Raw genomic sequence first — 19,324 nt, 5'->3', positions numbered from 1 at the left:
TACATATAACAGATCAAAGTGCTGGACTGAAAAAAAAACCCTGAAATGTCTTTTTGTCTCTTGGTTTAGAACATCAAAGTGATGAACTTAAATGCTGCTGAATACAAAAAAAAATAGTTTTAGAATAGCTTTAGAGACATTAATGCAAACACTGATCATTATATGATGTGCTTGTCTTGAGTTAGGCAGCTGCACAACAGTGGATGCTCCATTTCCTAGTTATTCTTCGCAATAAAAGTCCCATGTTGTTTTGCTATTTAATAACTTTTATTGTGAAGCGGCAAAAACAAGAAATATGGGGTTTTCATCTGAAGTTAACTTTTATTTATCTGAAACGGTGCACAAAACAGTAAAATAAGGCAGATGTCTGTACAAACAGCAACAGAGGACACAAACTAAACTTCAAACCACAGACGTTCAGTGAAAACCCACAAAGTTCTGAACACACAAACACTTGTAAAACTCTGGGCTGCTGCACAGACACGAGTTGAACTGCTACACACCCTTGTTTGGGGTCGACATGTGTCTATCTTTGGTTTTAGGTGGATTACAATAATAAATAACACTTGTTTGGAGGACTATATTGCACCTACAGAAATGTAAGTAGTAGTTGCTGACTCAAGTAACATCACCTGTGTTGGTCTCCTTTCTCTCTCCTCCCCCGTGACGAGCAACAGGAAAACACAGTAAAGGCTCTCACACTGACCTTAAATGAAACAAGTGTTCATAAACTAGGTAAATAATGTAAGTGAAGTATTTAGTTTCTTTCAGGGAGGTGTGGTATCCTGTTGGTAGAGGAAACACTTGATATCAACAGTGATCATTCCACAGCAAATGTGTAAACATGTGAATGCAGCATGACATGAATGCAGAGGGAAATAGGAGCCTGCTTGACAAATTACAGACATGGCAGATTTGCACAGGATTAAGATCACAGACAACCTTCAAAATTATTACAAATAGCCAGTACCAGGCTAGTCCCATGTGAATAGGGCTTAAAATGGAAAGATTGATACCATTCTCACATTTGTCCATTAAGTACTAAGCCACAGGCAGGAGACAGCTAGCTTATGTTAGCAAGAAGACAGCTAGCCTGGCTCTCTCCAAATTATTTCCTGTTGCGACCCTAACGATGATGACAAGACTCCAGGGATATTAGGATATCATTATTCTTATTTCATTAGTGGTATACTTAAATGGCACATTGACCTGCACTTGTGTGGTGCCTTTTCAATCTTCAAAGCATTTCAACACTACATGTCACATTCACCCATTTACACACACATTGACACACTGGTGGCTGAGGCTACCATACAAGGTGCCACCTGCTACTCAGCTTAAACATTTATATGCAGTCACACATTGATGGCACAGCCATCTGGAGCAGTTTGGGCTTCAGTATCTTGCCCGATGGATACTTCGACATGTGGACTGGAGGAGCTGGGGAATGAGCCACAACTGCCACTTAAACTCTCTCAGTGATATTCAAATATAATTATGACATCAAAACTGGCACTGTATTTAGTCTTTTAGCTACATGGTTAATGAAAAGACATATCTGACTAAGTTTTGACTTGAGGCTTTTCAAATTATGAGTTTGATATTTAAAAGATGATATATCATTCAGCCGTATCTGAGGGTTTGCAAATTAGCTCTTGCAACATGATCTCCACATTACATTCAGATCATTTACACATGCTAAAAATAAAAACGTCTAATTAAAAAGGCTTCTGTGATATAGTTTATATTCCTCAGGTTTTGGCAGTAACGTCGCCGCAAAATCTGTTTTCAGGCATAAAGGCGAACACGGCCACTCTGTGAAAATGTTGGGCGCACATGAATGCACAAGCACACACAGACATGGGCCAAAGTACGAAAGAGACTCCCTCCAGGCACACGTGCACACACAAACAATTACTGCCTGTCACACAGTGCATGTACTGTAGGGGCCGACTCTACAGTACCTACATGATTCATGAAGTCTTTTATTCCACTTGGACTAAGATCAAGGTGTGACCCAGTTTATTTTTTTTCTTGCAGAGTCTGTCCACTGTTAAAACAATGTCCACACATTTTCTCTCCATGAAACTTTTTGGTGTCACTTACAGTCAGCAGGGCTGTAGAAAGGAGTTACTCAGTGAGGGGGACAGACTTGATTAAGGGGAAACATGTTCTCTAAAATAACTAGTTTCTACTGGATTCATTAAATTAACAGGGTGGATATATTGTCTCTAAATTCCTCTCTTTTTTTTTTACAAAGCTCTTAAACAAAATATTCACTAAATAAACCTATATTTTGAAAATAATGAATCTGAAATTATGATATAGTTTTCTTTTTTTGAATTTAACCATTTTATTGTTGTTTTTTTTAAGTTGAGACATACATTATGTTTTACTCAAGGTACGGTGCTATACTTTGGATTAAAGTGTCAAAAATGATTAAATCTTGGTTGTAGCACTGAAAAAATAGTAGGGCTGTGGCTGCTGGAGGAAACTTTAAATAAAAAGGTCAAGCTATAGATGAAAATTTTGAAATATGAAATATTAAAAAGGTATGCGGCTGTTTGTGAGGGTTATTCATTGACCATGAAATTGTATGAGAAATGGCAGTTCAGGTCTGGAGCTCAAAGGGAATTTATTTCCAGTTTTTCACACGTAGAGAGTTTAAACTTCCACCTGTGTTACAGGCTCCTGTTTAAAACTCTGCTGAGATCGAAAAGATAATGCAGGTCATCATTCTGACCCTTGATTTCTGGATGTAAAAACTATCAGACAATTTAACGACAATACATATTCCTCTCATTTATGACTATATCTATTTTTATTTGGGCTGTTTAGAAAGCAGACATGTTCCAGCACCTCTTTGCTTCTTTTTCAATTTGTGTAACACTTCAGCCAGTAGCTGCTCAGTAGTTAACCACAGATGTTGTAATGAGCAGCTCTACTACAGTCGATTAAATGTAATCGACATCTGTAGTAAAGCAAATAGATTTCCTGATTTTACCAAATTAAGAACATACACATATTTAGTGAAATGTGTCCCAATATATCACACTATATCAGAAACCAGAGATCAAGTTGCACAGTTAGTTCTGGTTCTCTCCCTCCAGACAGTGAACTATTACAGACCCCAGGGGGTACTTACTCAGTTACAGAGGGTGTGTGGAAACTCTGGGGAGCAGCTCAGCTAACACTTTATCAAGTGTTTTTCATCGAGACTTTATGTTTTGGTGGTAACAACCTAGCTCCCTCACATTCTCACTCCCAACTCATTAAATACGGACGCTTGGTCAGTGGCCCTACACATCATACTATGATTCTCTGAGTACTCCTCCACCATTGGTTTTGGATGCTCAGGGATGGCATGTCAATGTATGCTTGTACACGAATTATGTATTTCAAAACAAACTTCTGTTTTCACAGGAAATTGAAAAACAAAATAAACGTATAAAGGTTTTCAGGTTTAATTCTATATCTTTAGGCAACAAGAGCATGTGGTTAGGTTTGGTAAAAACAAACAGCTAAAAATTACGAAAGTGATGTAACATCACTTGACGTACATCACATAGGCTACTAAGTGACATATGGTACTAGCATAGTATACTACGTACACATACTAGCACACTACATTGTTATTAAAATAAACTTGACTTTTGGTTTCACACGGGACACGAGCAGTGGTCTCCCACCTGAAAGTCCAGAGTTTGTTTGACCCATCCACGTCATCAGCCACTCACCCAATGTAGACTTTCTTGCTCTTTTTACTTTGGCAGTTGCGTGGAGCTTCAAAGTATGCCGCTGTCCAGTGTATCTCATACCACTGCTATAAGCAGCCTTGGTGCAAGTATATCTTACACCGAGGGCCACTGACCAGGTGTCGGAGTTGGGAATGAGACCCGTTGGTCAAGAGTCGGGTGATGTACATTCAGTTATCATCAGGACAGTGTTGCACTGTCATTAATATGTTTTGCTTAGGTACCCAGTGGCAGGCTGTTCTCGTGAACTGTTTGTGTGTTTTCCTATGATAGTCACACCACAAAATTAGTACACATGAGCTGGTAAGCCGTACGTAACTGACGTATTTTGTAGGGCTGTACCCAAATATTCGGATATTCAAATATTCGTTTCTATGGGTAGGTATTTGTTATGAGAATTTGGTATTCGCTATTCGTTTTTTATTTACTTTTTTAAAAAAAAATAATTTTTTTAAACTTTTTTTTTGGTGCTAAATGTAGTCTTTTTGTTGTTGGTAAATGTAGGTTATCAATAAAAATCAAAACTTTTAAATTCCATTGTTAAAAATGTGAAAATATAGTATCGCCTACCAACGGAGCTTGTGCACACGGCACGCTTGAGCGCATCTGTCTGAGGCTGTGGATCAATGCCAACTTGTCAACGTTTGTTTCCCCCGTTTTGTACAATAAATTATTGTTTGAACTTGTTTCAACAAGTTTCTTTTGGAGTGTGTGACACAAGTGTGTTTTGAAAATGGCCGCGGACTGTCACCTGCTCAACGCATCAGTACCTTCGGATGCCATGACAGTAATAGCCAATAATGTCAAAATATTAAATAGGATGACTAGCCAATGTGAAAATCAAAAGAAAGCATAGAATAATGTACTGAAGGAGACTGTTGTGCCATCACATTTTTTTGTGGTTTGAGAGCAAAGATCCGGTCGCCGCTGTGCAAAACTCCGAAAAAACCCTGGAGTCCTCCCCTCTTCCGGGCCGCTCCCCAGGAGACCTGTGTTCAGAACAGTTTAAACTTTCAACAGTACTCCATAACTTTGTGTTAATCATGTAACATAACGTCAAGGATGTAACATCATTCATGAACTCGTAGGATATCATTCAAACCGTTCTATGAGGATATGTTGTCCCTGGAATGAAATGTGTTGCACCAGAGCCCAGTCCAAGTTTTGGTCAAAACACTGAAATGTGTTTTAAGATCTCTGTCCGTGTGTGTGTGTGTGTGTGTGTGTGTGTGTGTGTGTATATGTATGTGTGTGTGTGTGTATATGTATGTGTGTGTATTTGTGTCCTTCAGTCTGCCTGAACTGGGGCAGAAAGACTTATAATCAGGGATATTACAGGCCAACCAGCAGTCACCGACAAGTGTTCCACTTTGTGCTTGCCATGCAGCTTTTCCATCAAGAAACAGAGACAAAATGTTCCCTGAGCATCCCTTTTTTTCTTTTCTGTTTTCTCTTCCTGCTGTAGGACAATAGCAGAGGGATTTCTGAGAGTAAACATTTTTTCTGTGTGTTAGAGGGAAAGGAAATGAAAGACAATGCGTGCGGTAAAGCAGAAAGAACAAAAGAAAACAGCATCACAGACGTGTCTGCATTATAAATTATAGATTGTGGGGAGATTGTTGGCGTGCTGGCAGAAAATAGGTGGGTTGGATTTAAATCCAATACATTATACTTGAAAATCCATATTTATTTTTTTGCTGTTGTTAAACGTCAATGAAAATATTCCTTGTATTTGTGTATTTATTTAAGTGTAATTATGAGAAGCCCCAGACATAATAATACACTTTAAAATTATGTTTAGGCTGCATGGTGTTAACTTAGCGTGAAAGCTACTGTCGGTCTTGATTTCAGTTTAGTGATAAAGAAATAACTCTAATTTATTTTTTACTGTGGCTGTTATTTTCATTTAGAATAAGAAAGACATCAGTGATTACTGAACAGTTTCTGTTTTGTTTCATTCTCATTCCATCCTTTAGAGACAGAGAGAGGCACGGCATGCATAAATAAATCATACCTTATAGTCTTTCTGTCCTATACACCATGCATACTAAATAATGATCATTTATACATAACTGATTTATAAATAAATCAATTGTTCTGTTCAACTGCAATCCTCAGCTTTCAGCTACATCTAATGGTCTTAATTCAGGCTCAGGTGACATCACGTACCTTACATGTGGACGTGGTTATGTGTTAAAAAGCAGCCATACATGGAGGGTGAGATTGTAACCAATACCGAAGTACACGGAGGCGATGCAGACTCCCCAGCTGACTGCTGGTTGTTGATCTTGACATCCTCCCAAGTCAGTGTCTTTCAGTCTGGTGCTCACAGACAGCTGGTGTTGTCTGCTTTTCTGTGAACTCATAAACACACATAAATACTAGCATGTTAAATATTTCAACAAATCAACTCAGTCTCCTATTGGCAGACAAATTATTCTTTTCCAACGATTCTTAATGATTATACCATCATCCTTGTTATAGCAACCTGGTCTCACTCCAAAGTCGTCAAATCAGACACTTCGTTAGTGACGTCTGGCGTCAGACTCAGACGAAAAAAGCCGTCCTTTCACATCGGCATGGCCACAGTTGCCGTTATAGTTTAATGGCACCTTGCAGTGTCAAGGGGAAACGCAGTTGGGCAAGAATGAAAGTTAAGGTGGCAGAAGTCTGAGTAGGGCAGATGGGAGGAGTGGTGGATGGGTGCATCAACCATTGACTTTTAATTAAAAGGCTGGTGTTTGCGTCATGTATGATTGTAAAGCTAAATCCTGTTCTTTTTTCCTGAACCCCACCATGTCCTTTTGTTGCCTAAACCCAACCAAGTGTGTGTGTTGCATGCATTTATTGTTGAAAGAAACAAAACCTCTATTTGCGGTGTTGTACCAGCATAGTTTATTTAAGACAATGCTTCTAAAAGGCGGAACTTCACACGATGTCCCAGAACGTCATCAACCAATGCACCCAGGGTACCCAGCATGTCGTATCTCGATGTGGAATGTCCATGACTTAATGTCAATATGTGATGAGGTCGGAGTGAGAATGTGTTGGTTTTAGGGTCTATACAAGCTGACCGCCAGACTAACTCCATCTTTTAATCAAGGAGCACATCTGAAAAAAATATATATACAGCTGCAAATCCATATATACCTAAGTTTTCAGTTTTAACAACAAAAATATGCTTACAGTCCTCCAAGTGGAAGATCTGATGTTCCTCAACTGACTAGCCAACAATCGTCATTTAGTTAAGCGACAGTAGTTCCACTTAAAAATAAAACTTCTCAAAAACCATTATACTTAACATTTTTCTCTGACATATTAAAAAATATGAAGAACAGGTCTATACTACTAAAGCACGATATATTAACTTATCATCCACAGAAAAAATAAGTGTCACAGCCTCCGCCATTTCTGAAAATGTCAGTAAGCATGTCAAAACTCTGGAACTTCCACTTAAGGGGTTGTGAATACCATGGGAGCGAGTGGTGGCCTTGTGAACATGGTCAACACAACCCAGTGTAAAATTAATTCTGCCTACTCTTAAATTAACAGATTGGTAAATGGGTGGAAAAAATTCTGTGTATTGTGTCTAATGTTACCTGAAAATAAACTGTGCACTGTAACGCTTTTCCAACTGAACTGCGTGCACCAGTGTTTGAACACTTACGGCTCTAGTTTCCCGGCGCAGCGCAGGGTGGCGAACCCCGCACAGAGCAAGTTTCGAGTGCAACCCGAGGCGCGCTCAGTTTGGTAGTTTGGCAGACCAAGGTGCTCTGAGATGGGTGTGGCGGCGCAGCAGGGGGAGGTGTCGACAGATCCAGCTTGGCGCAGTGACAGTTTGGTGCCAAAAGGCTTCGCCAAAGGTGCGCTAAAAGCTCACCAGCTGAAACCAGGTCTACTGTCAGCACAGGTGGAGCGCAGCTGGTGTAAGCCGAAGTTTGGCTGACCGGCGGACAGTGCGCACATGTCACCAAAACCTCACAGGCAGGTTTCCAGAATATCAGGCACATTAATGATGCAATAAATACCCCCAAAAAACACTATTCAATGCAACTATCTGCTATCAGCACATAAATGTATCTCTGTATCGACTGTCCTGTCACATCTGATGTCAGATCAAAGGGGACTGGCACCGTTTGGCACGTTTGGCACGCGTAATGGAAACCCAACCTGATTTGATTAACACAGCTGCAAACTAATGAGTTCACATTCCTCTCAGCCAACCACAAACAGCCACAGCATCAGATAGGGAGTATATATTCAGCATCTGTCATCTTAGAAAAGCCAAAAGAAAAGAAACAGAGTGAGACTGCAAGAGAGAAAGAGAGCACACACAGAGAAAGCGCAACATTGATTTACAATTGTGGTGACCTCCTCCCAGGCTACCTTTGCATCATCAGCCCGTGGAGGTCTGCTCATAGTTCCGTATATTCGGACACTGCGAGCTTGGACCTCCCGGACCAAAACATCAGTTTCCTCCTGGGAGAAGTTTGGCCGTCTGACGCTGCTGCTCTCTTCTGCCATGGCGAACTGAGTAAACTCTCATTACACCTCCGCATGGCGCATTTAAGGGCGAGGAGAGGGGCTCATTTGATTGATGTGATGTGTGTAAAACCCCTTCCCCCCTTTCTCCTCCCTCTTTCCGACTTGCGCAGGTAGGAGGGACGGAGGTGGGAAAGAGGAGTAGCTGCGCCAGGCGCATGGTGTGTTGCAAAATCCACCTGGCCACACCCAGTTGGCGAAGCACAGGTGCGCTGCGCCCCGGCCTCGCCCGGTCTGTGAAACTAGAGCCCTTAATGTTAAACAGTACTGATGAGAAAAATCTGGCATACTGCACACAAATTATCTCTGGGGTTGATGATGTCGCATACAACCTATCATTACTTACGTTAAATATCTCTGTGATACTACATGCAAGAGAGAGACTTACTATTTTTAGCCCAGAAGCTAATGTTAGCCATGCTGTTGCTCCAACAAGGGCTGCAGTGTCATTATATGGCTTTCAGAAGCTTTGTAAACCAGCCTTGAACTTTGGTGTCATTTCAGAGACTTAACAAAATAAATCCATCATCATCTTCCATGTTAACTTATCAATTTTTCCGATTTAATAAGAGTCGAAAAATGTTTACCTTTGGGTAAAATGCTGCGCTCGTTGCTGTCACCAGCCATCCAATCACAGTGGAGAAGGGGCAGGACCAAATACCACACGGACTTACCATCACAGAGGACACATACATGTGCTGAACAACAACAACTGCTGTTTTCAACTGGCAGAAGAAATGCATTGGTCTTATCAGAGTAACAACAGCAACTGTCCGACCAATGAGGAATTGGTTAGACAAGAGCATGTTGACCAACCAATCAACCAACTGACCTGACGTTTACTTCAACTGTAACGGTTGTTTAGTTTGAAAGCACTTGAATTGCACATGTAATGTACTTACATTAGACCGCTCAGCCAAAATAAACTATTCCAGAGGACAGCTGCATTCCTGTAGCAGGGATGCTCTATTCAGTGAGTGAAAACTGTGTTGACCTCAGTGCTGCAAAACAGATTGAAGAGAGACTGTTGAGCAGCCTGAGAGCCTGGCGCTGCTAAATCTTCACTTGGCATAACTGAGGAAGAGGGACATGCACCACTTGAACCACTCTCCCTCTCATTTCTGCCTCTACTTTGCTGTCTTTTTTCCTCTTTCTCTCTTATTCCCTTGCTCTTTTGCCTGTTCCTTTCTCAAGCTTCTTGTTATCTTCATTTCTCCACCTCCCATCAGGCCTCACACTGGGCTGTGCTGAGGAGGTAAAGTGTTGGGTCCCATCTGGGCTAGATTTAGCTAACATCTGTTAGCTGACTCTCCTCCTTGTCTCTCCCACTGTCACTATAGCTGGCCATTATATCACAAAACAGACATGCAGTGCCATTAGACGCCCGCTGCTACACTCTTTTGACAAGAGCTTCCGCTGCATTTGCACTTTAACTGTTGTGTGAGTTTTTCCTTATTCTCTAAGTGTATTTTTCCTTTGCCCTTTTCTATTCCCCCCCTTGTACTTAATATACATTATATTTCCTCCAATATTATTCAACAACAGTCCCAGTGTTGCAGCATGTCGGCTCATCAGCCTGCTGCCAAATTTTTTTTTCCTTTAACTGTAATTGCCCCTCTCTCTCTCTCTGTCACACACACAAACACACACACACACTGATGCTGATTAGTCTCCTGACCTTGATGCTACAGAAACAATTACTGAGTCAGCGTCATGCTAATTATGTGTTCACAACATTCCCTGGTGTGAATGTAACTCGGCTTTACCTCCATATAGTCTCTGCAGGAGAGATGGTGACAGCTGTACCCATCTACAGATTTACAGTGTTGTGTACTTAAATCATACATAACTATCCAGGTTTGACATGATGTGGAGTCTGTCTCCACTGCAGTTGATTAAAAACACCACATCGGATCAGAATAGGCAAATTTAATCATTTCGAAAATGCCGTATTGAGTTGGAAGCAGCAACAAAATACCAAAATGCATCAGGACAGAGGTATGTTCAAGGCCTCCCTTCCTACATAGAAGCAAGATCCAGGCTGAAAGAGACACAAATTTTTTGTCATTTTTCTTCTCATTGTGATCATTTTGCATCTTTGCGGTTGCCTTTGTGGTTGTTTGTTGTCTCTGTGGTCATTTTGCATCTTACTGTGGTGGTTTTGCATCGCTTTGTGGTCGTGTTTGGGTGAGTGATATGGCCCTAAAATAATATCATGATATTTCAGGGTATTTTTGCGACAACGATATTCTTGATGATATGACAAATTTATAAATAATATTTTATTATTAATTTCAGAAAATAGAATTGCAGCAAAATAAGTGAGTTTTACATCTCAACCTAACAGTCTGCTTTCAACTATTCAGTAAAAACTAAACAAAAATGATCTCTCATTTTTTCAGTTTGTAAACAGAAACAATATTAATAGTACTACAAAATATAATCAACCACAAATTACACATTTGAACCATTTCTCCTCTAATCATCACGCTGTAACCTGACAGGTTTTTATGATACCAGAACTATCACACATTCACATATATGGAGTTTTTACATTACGAGGCTTTATGACAAAATCACTTGACGACACCGACTCTTGTGTGCGCAGTGAGAGAGGAGAGGTAGAGAAGCTGTGCTGCTGCCAGAGGAGCCGCTGAATGAGTTCCCTCTGAGCGATAACTCGCTAAAAGAGTCTGAGAGGATCGGGGCTGTTGCTGAAAACATTCAGGACGCCACAGTTTATTCCACACTACTGAAGCTGCTTCTCTTTCTCAGTAATGATTTTGCTTTCAGCCATGCTTGTTGTCGCCGTGCATTACAGAATGACATCAGTATGTCAACAAGTTGAAATATCACGATTATTGTGATATGAACTTTTCATCATTTATTGAAAATGATACCAGTATTATCGTGAAGAGATGATATGGCACACCTACTGTTGTGATTCTTTGCAGTCTTTTTGCATCTCTTTTTTGTCCTTTTGTGTCTCTTTTGTAGTTACTTTGTCTCTTTGCAGTCGTTTTGAGTCTGTATTGGTGTTTTTGGCAACTCTTTGTAGTCATTTTCCGTCTTTGGCCTATTTGCATCGTTTTGTGGTCATTTGTGTCCACTTTACTGCATCTCCTTTTAGTTGTTTTGCATCTTGTTTTGCGTCTCTTTGTATCTGTTTTGTGTCTTTTTGTAGTCGTTTGATTGACTTTCCAACAACAACAAAAAAAAAAACAGTCACTTACAGAGACTGTGGTCCTGGGTCTGTACTTGGTAGACTCGCTCAGTGATCAGTGCATGATACTAAAAAGTTAGCTGTCACCTTCTGATGCCGGTGGGTGGGATGGGGGGGTTGCCTTAAAACTTCTGCTCTCTTTTGTTTAAAACATAGTAGTGACATATAAACATGTGTCTTGAACAACAAGCAGGCTCTCCAGCAGCGGCTGTGTACAATTTACTGATGCCATGTTACCAGATTTTCTGGTTTTGTAGTCTCCAATCTGAAATGAATAACTACCACTTTTGTTTGGGCGTGGTGGTTTGTGAAGTTACTTGGAGCAGCCTTTAACAAAGGACAGCACTTTAGAGCTTTATTCATTGCACATGAAATCAGAGAAAATCAATTCTGCTCTTGCCCGTTCCCCAGCCCGGCATGTTGCCCATGCTTCACATGTGTGACATTCCACACAAACACATATCCTTTTCCTTCAAAACAACAAGGAACAGACCGGAGCATTAATCAGACACCTGCTGCAGATAAATGCTTCGCCCGTTCCAGCCTCTTTTCTTTGGAAATATGATTAGAGAGCAGAGCCTGAGCCTGTGGATGGAGAAATAGGTCTGTTTACATGTCGATGTTACGGTGGCCGCAGCATGCATTTCTATACAGTTAAACTAGAAACCACCGTGTCCAATGTATAAAGGGGATTAGATTAGGCTCTGTGTGTATACACAGCAGGAGCCATAACAATGCTATTAGGGCATGGAAAGATGAAAAACTAGCATGTCATTGCATGTTAGGTGAGATGATTTGTGTGTGTTTGTGTGTTTGAGGGGAGGGTGGGCTTGCACAAGGCACAGTTTAACCCACAGTTGCATGACACTTGGGTGTTAAAGTTAATTACTGTATGTAGTTATTAAACTTAGGAAACTGTAGGTTTTTTTTACCCAGTGATAAAAATCTAATTAAGGTATTTTAATGTGTTTTAAAGGGGATGATTAATAAATTAATTATTTAGTTTATTTTAAAAGATGATATGATATGTTATGATATTTTTAATTGGTTTTCAGCATGATTTAATAGTTTTATTATGGGTAAAAAAAAAAGACTTAAAAATGAAGCAATATGGAAGCAATCCCTTAGTTAAAGGGAGGGCTTTTTACACCTTTATAACTGCTTAAACTGAGGTGACAATCCATTAAAATTAAAATCCATTCATTAATTTAGCTATGAATTAACCCAAAATAAACCCCTGAATTTGGACCAAAAATGAAAAACAATGTTCCTTATGAGTTACAGATTAAAAGGTATCTGTAACATTATTTCATAATTTTTGCTAACTCTTCAGACAACCCTAATTCATGCAGAAAACCTATTAAGAACCTCTAAATGTATTACAATCAATTGATTCAGTGTCTAACACCTTCTAGAAAAACTTTATCATTGAAGAAAAATATTTATTAGACAATTCAGCCCCAATCTGGGTTAAATTTAAATACCTAAATACTGGATAAATATCATTAGACCCCTAAAATAAACCAAAATCCCAATCTTGAAAACACCTTAAATTGATCATTTAGTCAAATATCAACTAAATGTAGTGGTGTGAAAATAAAGGGAAAAATTATATCTCTCTTAAAATCTGATTAATTAGGTGTTTGGTGTGTTTTCAGGGGTAAATTAATTATTTGCAGTTTACACAGTTGTGTAGGCGCAGGTTTGTCCGTGTACTCTGAGAGCGTTCACACATGCTTGTGGGCTCTTTGACCACCATGAACACACAGGCTGCCTGGAAGCAGATGCCCCCTCTGGGAGGATCCCTGCTGCTTGTATTATCTCCATGGCTGGTTACTCTGCAGAAAGGCCAGAAGTCTGCGCTTCTCCACAATTTGCAATATTATATCAGTGGGGTTTTTCTATTATGTAGTTAACAACTCACCTGTGATAATTCTCTGTTCAGTTTGTGAACGATTAACGATTATCTGCTTTACAAAAATGCTCTGGATGTGGGCTCAGCTATTACCAAATTGAACACTCTGATATGAAATTATCAGGTGTTTTACTTTGTGTGCAATCTACCAAATCCTTGGCCAGTCTTAAGACATGCAGTTTTTGGACATGAATGTGTATTATTATTCTTTGCAATATATCAAAATAAGGAATAAATGATGATGCACCTGCTCAAAAAAATGACCAAAATTGATTTATAGGAAAGTGAGTCTAACTAGGTTGTTTCACTACACTTGGTTGTCAGGGCTGAGTGTCTATCAGGTTGTTTTGGAGTTTTTTTGTCTCCCAGTGGCCAAAAAAAAAATCATTAATGCAGCTTCAACAAAATCTGGTGATGTTAGTAAACATACCGTAGATTTCCCCTACGTCCCTCCTGGTAGCATGTGTCTCCATGTTTCTAGAAACTCATTATTTATTTGTTGTTTATTATTTGTATGAGGTATTTTCTTGTATTTTTCACTGCTTTGGGGCAGAATTATAGTTACAGCACAGAGTGGGGCGTGTGTGTGTGTGTATGTATGTATATGTGTGTGTGTAATGAAGATGCAACCTTTTTGTTGTGAAAGAGTCTCATTACAAACAATCTGAATGTGAATGTATATTGTGGTGTGTATATTTACCATCAGGGAGAGCTGCTTGCACTTACAGCCTTGTAGCCAATGAACCCTCCTTGGGTCTCACAAGGCTGAACATCGAGGCAATATTTAAGGTTTTTTTCTAGCACAAAGTATGATAGAATATATTTTTAAAAAGTAAAATCTGGCCTGAACTCCCTAAATACATCTTCAGGGTAATACATTTTAACTATACAAAAGAACCATCTCTCTCCACTAGATGGTGATTATAAAAGAACTGGCCTCCAGACTGCAGCTCATTAGGCCAACCCCCTTACAATCCCTTTACCCCTGTTCTCTTCTATCGAATCACTGAATTTTGCTCTTCCTAGATAATTACCTGTCCACCTTTCCTCGCTGCACTCCTCTCTTATCCTCTTGTACTCTCCCCCTCTTTCTCTGTCCTTTTCACTCCCTCCTAAACCACTTTCTATTCTTCTCTTAGTCCTTCGTTATCCTCCTCTCCTTCCTCTTTTCTGATCTTGCCATCTTCCCTCCCATCCTCTCCCTTTCCATCATCCTTGCCTCCGTATCCACATTGTCATACAACCAACCACAGCACCATCTAGCTACCAAAACACCTGGATCAGGCTGCCTCATCTCAACACTCATCTGATATCTGTGTCTGTCCTGGTGCTGTTTGAATGCAATGTTTTCCTCTTCTTTTTGTCCCATCTGAATTAGAGATGCACCGATCCAGCTTTTTCAGTGTCGATACCGATCCCGATGCTGTGGCTTTGAGTATCAGTCGATAGCCGATACCGATCCGATACCATGGTTGACCTAAAAAGCTATATACCTCTACATGTAGAACAGAAAAGACTAGAGGCATCAGGCATTGATGACTACACAGTTCTTTCCTAAGATAAAATGAAGCAAGATGAAACAGATTAATGTAATGATGAACTATTTATTTTTAACAAAAATAAACAATTGTGCAACAGCAGTTGAAATAGTGTGAAATACCTCCACACAGCAGATTCTCTCCTTCGCTCCATGACGTATGACGTAGCTCGTATCGCAAGAGATTTAAAGGGAAAGGATCGCCTCAGGTATAGGCTGCATTTTCCGATACCCGATCCATCTGTTTTGATGATATCGGGGCCGATATTCGATGCAGATATCAGATCGGTGCATCCCTAATCTGAATGTCTGAAGCTCTCACCTGGAGCCAGGTAGGGGTGTAACAATCCATTGATCTGGATCGATAGATCAATTCAGTGGTTAGCGATCCAATATCATCGATGCAAAGTGAAAACCTCAATCCATAGTTTTTATTTTGAAATTCTGTGTCAGTGTCAAACAGCAGCTGGCAGATAATGGCAAGCCACCAAGAGAAAGACGATGAGGATAACGTTATTTATTTTGTTGACAAAATACAGGTCAACAGAGAAGCACATGCCATATGTAAACAATGCCTTTACCAGATTAAACACGACGACGGGCATCTGACTCCGCTAACGTCTTACAGCAAGATTAGCTGCTCTGTTCCAACAATGTTAGGCTGAAAAAACTTGCGTGCGGACTGAAATTCAACTGTGTGTTCTGTCAGGAGATGCAGTGACTTCGACCAACGATGAGTAAAAAAACTATAAATGATACATTTAATTTGTTAAGCTATGAGTAGAGGTAAACTCCAGTAGCTACTAGGCTACTTCATGCAATACAATGCAATACAAACAAATTAGGGTGACTAGCATGAAACAGTTGTTTTGTCTTTGAACCTTGAACGTTATTTAGAGCCAAATTTTGGACTTTTGTTCAAAGATGTTGTTAATCTTTGTTTTTTGGCTGTTGGGAGAAATTTGCCCTCAGGTCTTATGAAAAAGATCATGGTTTGGGTTAAAATGAAAATATATTTTTCCAGAAAGGACTTTCTGGAAAAAGCCACGAAGCTTAAATTATCCCGTGTGCTGTTCTATGTGGAGTCAGTCTGAAGGAAACTTTAGTGCAGTTAAGAGTTGCAATTATTTTTAATCATGTATGTGTTGTTTTTATCTGTTATGGCCGAAAGCAAAGAAGAAAGTGGTGGCAGCTGTTTCTTCATTGTATTAAATGGGTATATAATACCGTCTCATATCAATGGCAGGCCTCTGAATCGCATCATATTAAAATCATATCATGAGAAATTTTGTAATATCATCAAATATCATATTGTTGTCTGAAGAAGTGAATTAATATCAAATCGTGACGAAACTAGTGATTCACAGCCCTAGTGCCAGGTAGTCAATGCTGGGCTCTCTCATGTTATTTTATGTTTTGCACACCTTTACTGATTATAAATTCTGTGCAGTCAGTGGGGGAAACTACTGATTACATTGCTACATTACACTAAATCAGGTCTAACGAGAACAGATCATCTAGATTTGGAGATGATTTGCCCCAAATTAGAGTTTAACATCTGTAATTTAACATCTGACAACAGTGTGGATGATGATAAATACGAGAGGCTGTCACTTTTTCAAGAAGTCAAATTAAACCAAATTAAATCACTTAAAACACTTTTTCCCAGACTGATGGATTTTAAGAACACCCTCTGCTGGAACACAAGGCGAACTACTTCAGATGGTCTGTAATAGACTGCAAACTTTGAACTCAGGTCAGAGGAGTTCAAATTGTTTCTTTTTTTTTTTTTTTACCACATTCAAAAGCTCAGATTTTTAATACAAAAGAACCGCCCATATAGATACTACTGTCCAGTCAGCAGGTTACATATGTGCAATAACATACCTGCATTCTGTCACACAAAAATAGTCAGATCACAGTTGTGACTTTGAGATCTGGCCGACCTTACCTTTCAAAAAATATTCAAAGATTTACAGTTTGTTGGATTGTGGGAGGACTTGGGATTGTGTAACGTGGTATCAGTAGGCTGCACACTCAGTCGGTGATGTGTTAGAAGTCAGTGCCATTCAAATGCCTTACTCTCTGTGCCCTCAGTTTGATTTGAGTGGGTATGTTTCTCTCTGTACTTTGTCTTGTGGAGACACTTCATGATGCTGCTTTTAATATTCACCACATCTCAAAACAAATGATGAGACCTGCTGGGTTTGAACTGCTCATAGGAAGAATGTACATGTCAGAACAGCCGTGTGAAATTACTTGTCTCCTGTTTTGTCTCTCCTCCGTGTGTTGCAGTGCTTATTGTAATGCACAGATTTGATTGGCTGAGTAGCATCATGTGGGATGATTTAACGCATACAGTTGGTCTGTGAGTGTTCTGGTCAGCTAAACTATTCATTAAAAGTGTAAAAATTCTCAGTTGTTTTTATGTTACAGCTCTGGGTCCGGTGCAGACGGCGTCTTGGTTCCGGACACAGAGCATTTAGAGGGATGGTAGATTAACAAGAGGGATGCATTTTGGTCATTTTGCTTAAATGGGGGATGTGTCGTTCCCCCTTTCCTCCCTCAAATCACCTACTGAGTGCCCTCCTTTGCCTCTTCTTAATGTATGATAATGGCAGAAGTATGAAAAGTAGAAATAAAATCAAACATTACGCCGCACTTAAATTTAAAGCATATTTTTTATGTGCTAATGCAGCCAAATATAATTCACATAACTTCAGTCATGGCAGAGGAATCAGTGTTTTGTGTGGTGTCTAGGTTGTAATTATGATCCATCCACGGATGATTAAACTGGAAGTTTAATTAATAGAAGTGACACATAAATTTTAATTCATCTCATTCTGTGTGTGTACAGAATTTCACACCTCTGATCAAAGCCAGCACCAGAACTTTATTTGAGCACTTACATCTGGGTTGATGGCAGATGAAGGGCACAATGCTCCTCTTTGCTGAAGCTGATAACGTGTTTTATGTATCTCTACATAAAATGTTGAAAATAACACCCCCGGTCCTGCAAAGGCCTCCACATCTCGGCGTCCTCATTGCTCCCTCAACAGTCTTTACTTCCACCTCGTTGCCCCAGTCCCACCTCTCCTCTCGCTTCTAACATGCCGTCAGCTGTGAGCTCCTCCGTGGTTAACTAGCACCATCAGGTTGTGTTACCTTTCATTGTCTGTTAATTGGATTTAGGTGCTGTTAATTGTGTTCAGTGTTCTATCCGCTCACAGCTGTGCGGGCTGAGGTAAAGAGCTGTGATTGCTCTCATGTCACTAATTGTGCTGACGATCATACCCAGTCACAGGCGAGCTTTGGCAATGATATGATGATGGTAAACATAATAGTCAATTTGCATATTGGGGTAAAGGGTGTGTAGATTACAAAGGGTATGATGTGTGTGTATGGATCTATGTATGTTGTTGATCATACAGTTTGCTTCTTACAATCCCATCTGCTGTAGTGCCATATTTACTTTATGTTAAAAAGTTGCAGATATTATAAAGGATTATATAGTGATGCAGAGACAAAATAATGCTTCTTAAATCCAGTTTTGATGAATTGTTCGTTTTTTTTCGGTACAGTAATAAAAAAAATAGACAACTATTAAATATCTTTTACTTACTGGTAACCTTATTAAAACATACCACCACAGCAGTTAACTCTTTTTACACAATTTTTGAATGAAACAAATATATATATAAAATCCTGCTTTTTCACATTGTTTGAATGAAAATAGAAATATAAAAGTGAAAAATAAAATCCTGCTGTTTTTTTAACACATTTTTTGAATGAAAAATATAAATATACATTTCTGCTTTAACAGTTTTACTCAATTAAAATAAAAAGTATAGTGCAGCTGGTCAGCTTTAAAGCCTGCTCAGATTCAGTTTTACTGGGAACTTACTGAGCTTTCCCACTTTGTTAAAGTGCAGTAAACAAAACATGCTTATATCTAAAGTGCAGCTTAAACAATTTTACTCAGCTCCAATGGCGTTGATTATTTCTTAGCGCGATGGTCAGGGAAACGCTCTTTCTTTTTAAACGACGACGATATTGTAGTTTGCACCAGATTGCTTTTTCTAGTCGTGCCGGTTAACGTTCAAACTCGGGTGGTGTCGTGAGTGTAGCCAGATTGTAGTGTGTGTGTGTGTGTGTGTGTGTGTGTGTGTGTGATGTAAATCAAGCTTGTCAAGTTAAGCTGCCTCAGTAGACAGAAGTCATATTTTGACATCAGTTCAGCTCCGCTCAGCAACCGCATTAATAATTAGAATAGTCTGTCTTGTAAGAGATTTACTGCATATATATTTCAGTATTTCTTGCAGCAGTGCATTGTGATGTAAATTGAAGATTAA

The sequence above is a fragment of the Epinephelus fuscoguttatus genome, linkage group LG12 (assembly GCF_011397635.1).
Source record: "Epinephelus fuscoguttatus linkage group LG12, E.fuscoguttatus.final_Chr_v1".
In the NCBI taxonomy this organism is placed as follows: Eukaryota; Metazoa; Chordata; class Actinopteri; order Perciformes; family Serranidae; genus Epinephelus; species Epinephelus fuscoguttatus.
The sequence above is the reverse complement of the archived record's forward strand: the minus strand, read 5'-3'. Positions refer to the sequence as shown.